At 39.0% G+C, this 3973-nt stretch overlaps 1 pseudogene; it reads right to left on the bottom strand.

Annotated features, from left to right (window-relative positions):
• Positions 1–469: 469 nt before the first annotated feature.
• Positions 470–3266, bottom strand: LOC114024331 (annotated as a pseudogene).
• Positions 3267–3973: the final 707 nt, after the last annotated feature.

Below are 3973 nucleotides of genomic sequence, written 5' to 3'. Positions count from 1 at the left end.
TAAAATGCATACTATTACAAAGGAAGTCAATTATATTGAAAAACAGTTATAAAAATCTTTTAAAAATCAAGTCCTTGAAAGCCAGGTTAAGTGCCTGTGAGTGTCCTTCAGGCTTGCATGGGGCATTCCATTTCGGTTACATCGGTGTTCACATCTGGTCTGGTCCTCATTCTGATATACATGGAAGTCAAAGGCCTAGGGTCTGGGTGATTAAGTGAGGCAGCAACAATTCCTTGTTCTCTGTTCCCTTCAGCATCACTTGATATACTGTACTCTTCAGAAGACCCTATATCTCTTGACCTGGTAATATGATTAAGATAAAGATTTTTTTTATATCTTTTTAGGTGCACCTGTACCCTTATTCCTGGAAACCTGCCACACCACCCCTGGTCATCTAACTACTCCAGCACTTTTTTTTTTATACTGGAAAATTTTTTATTGTAGGTAAAGTGGGATAGCTGGACACAGATTAGATGATTCCAATTTTGTTAGCAACATTTAAAGCATTGTAGTCTGGAGCAAGTTGGACATAAGCCTTCTTCTCACCATCAGGCTGGATCAGCATGTTAACCTTGGCCACGTTAATATCACAGACCTTCTTTCCTGCCTGCTTGAGCTGATGTTTGTTGGCTTTGACATCCACAATGAAGACCAGGGTGTTGTTGTCCTCAATTTTCTTCATAGCGGACTTAGTGGTCAAGGGAAACTTAATGATGGCATAGTGCTCAAGCTTGTTCCTCCAAGGGGCACTTTTCCGGGGGTATTTGGGCTGCTGTCGAAGTCTTAGTGTCTTGGGTCACCAGAATGTGGGGGGCGTTTGGATCTTCTTTTTGTGACTATGAACACCCTTCAACAGTGCTTTCTTGGCCTTCAAGGCCTTGGACTTAGCTTCTGTCTTGGGGGGATAACTGCTTCGTTCTTCATCTTCAGCACCATCTTGGGGGAAAGGCTACTCCAGTACTTCTTAAACTGTAGGTCACAACCAGGGGTGGTACCCACAGTTTAAGAAGCACTGAAGGGGTCTGCAAGTGGAAAAAGTTTCAAAAGCCCTGATCTACCCTATATCTATGCATCCCTAGCAGCTCATCTGCATTGTGAATTCTGTGCACACTGCCCTTCTTTCCCAACTACCCAAGGTGAAGTCAAAAATTCAACCATCTTCAGCCTGGGAGCAGCATGGCTATCCTAGGTTTCTTCTATTTCTGCTAATCCTAATTGACCAAAAACAGCAGTTTTGGCCCAGCCATACACGATCAATATCTTTAAATACCCTTCCTAGCTAATGCTGCCCCTAAGCATTAGAAATACTCCTAACGTAACTTCAGTTGTTTTTTTCTTCTCCTGGGCTCTAATGGTTTGTGAAACAGATTCAGTAGAGTATGATTGTCCTGGGACAACATGCTACATATTGCATAAAGTTCTACTAGCACTGTCTTCCTCACCCCTGAGGGCCCCATTCTCCCTACAACACTGAAATAATGAATTCTTGAGCAATGAACTCTGTAGCCATCTTGTACCTGTTCAACTTCATATCATAATGATTTATTAAATGAGAGGCTCTGCAGAGTGCCATTCTGGAAAGATCATTCAATTTCATTGAACCTCAATTTCCTTAATTGTCAAACATAAGGTATAGTAGCAAAAGGGATAGAGGTATGGCATTCAAATCAGAAAACAACCCAGTTTGAACATATGACTTCAGATTCTTTCTCTGACATGTTAGCTGTGTGATCCTGAGCATTTACTTGACTTTTGAGCATTCCAGGCAATCCTTGAAGTTAAAAAAAAAAAAAAAAAGAAGGTTCTGTTCTGGGCAATGAACTTGAGATTTCACTGGCATAGGGAACTCCCTTTACCAATGAAGATTAGCACCCTCTCTGCTACTTATAGTGTTAGAGAGTTGCCCGAAGCACTTAGGTTAAGTGACTGCCCAGCTTCATATAACCATTATGTATCAGAGGCAAAACAAAAAACCAGGTTGACTGTAAGTATTAGCTCTCTATCCACCACCATTCATTGTCTATCAATACTATCTTTTGAAGAAGTAGTTTAGCTCCATTTGATGGAGCTCATTTTTACATTATAAAGTCATAGGTTTGTACCAAAAAAAAGAAGATTGAAAGGAGGATAATATTTATATTAGTAACCTGACTTGTTTAATGTTATCACACATGTACATTTTAGGGAGATATTGTCTTTCTTTCTTCTTTTTTTTTTCTCTATTTCTCGAGTTAACACAGCCCCAAAACCAAAATTATCTGGTAGTCCACCCTCCCATGACAAAAATTTCTTATCTTAGTGGGAATTGGTCCTTGAATGTTATCAGTTACTAGGGTTGAAATCAAAGCATTTCTAGCTTACTGGTATCTGTTAAAGCCTGTGTTCTGCTGACATCAGTATCCCTTAGATACTCAAAGAATAAGGAGGAAGGCCTCCAGTGTGGTGGGTGGGGGTAGATCCATGGGTGTGCTGATAAATTAAAAAAAAAAAAAACTCTCAAAGAAAAAAAATGTGCAAGACATAATTTCAAGTTTCACCTGCATTAATAACATTTTCTTTATCACTTTATTAAGTTTGGACAATAAAAGAAATGCAATAACTCAAACCCTAATTCATCATGTTTGCTAAATTCCAAGGTGTAAATGCTCACACTTAAAATTTAACATTTGGCTCATGGCTACTGATTCTAGCACACCTCTGGGTGGATCCTATATGGAGGGTTCATAAAAAGACATGAAAAGAAATTCAAGAAATTCCATAGGATGGGAAGACATAGAGGGGTTACTGTATGAACAGGTTAAGAGAAAATCTTCAGGGAAATCATGGCCCCATGGGAGGATGAAGTAGAAAGCAAAAATTAAAAAAAAAAACACAATCACTGAATGGGAGGCAATGGGGTACCATGGAAAGATTATTAGGTCTGGAAGCAGATGACCTAGTCTCCTAAGCATATACTGTCACTTACTTACCTCTGTGACCTTGGGCTAAGTTGTTTCACTTCTCTGAGCCTTAGTTTCCTCATCTGCAAAATGAGGGGGTTGGACTAGATGGCTTCTGGGGTCTCTTTCAATGACAGTTCTATTGCCCCATGATGTTATGTACCTGTATAAAAGTTATTGGGGCTAACACTGAATCTGGTTAATTGGAAAATCTTAAACCCAATAGTCTTCCTTTGCTCTGATTTTTATGGGGAACCTCCTTAAAGCAAAATAGTAATGGTAACTCTTTTCTATGGTGCTTTTAATTTTACTAAGCTCTTTGGCCATACTGACCCTGTGAAGTTGATGTCTCCCCTGTGAATGGCAGAGGCTTTACCTAGGAAGAATGTTGCCTGATTAAAGAGCACTAAATACTTATGAGTCTGTAATAAATACTATTTTATGAGGCCTCAGATATGGGGAGTTTATGTTGATAAAGTGTTAAGGGTTCAAGGAATGTAATGAGTGCTATTACCAGTATGAAAAATTATACAAATCTATTTTGCAATAAAGCTTTAAAGCAAACAGATTCCCTAAATACTATATGCGTTAGCATGTAAATAAATGAAAACAATTAATTTGCAAACTGAAATATTAAATAGTAGTACAGCAAAGACAAAGTGATAAGTTAAAAGTTAAAGGTCAATTGCAAGTTAAATTGAATTTAACTAGGCCTAATGATTCTTGAAAACTCTTGGTAACACTGCTCTAACTTCAGCATACATCTTAGATAGTAATATGCAAGTTTACAATTGTGCACAGGCCTGAAGCTATTCTGAAAAACTTTCCCACCAACAAGGCCCAGAAAGCCCGGTAGGGACTTCATTTTCAGGATCATTTCCATGGGCTCCTGGCCCAGCAAATTTGATCTACAAATCAGACTGTATCTTCTGGACTCCTGTTGTGCAAGGCCTCTGAGAATGAACAAGATTTTGGAGTGGACCAAAAGAGACAACCTTTCCCTGTAAGTAATCTTTCAAGTCCCACACTCATGC

Source organism: Vombatus ursinus, unplaced genomic scaffold (genome assembly GCF_900497805.2).
Source record: "Vombatus ursinus unplaced genomic scaffold, bare-nosed wombat genome assembly UNPS02014821.1, whole genome shotgun sequence".
NCBI lineage: Eukaryota > Metazoa > Chordata > Mammalia > Diprotodontia > Vombatidae > Vombatus > Vombatus ursinus.
This window is presented reverse-complemented; position numbering and strand designations above follow the sequence as displayed.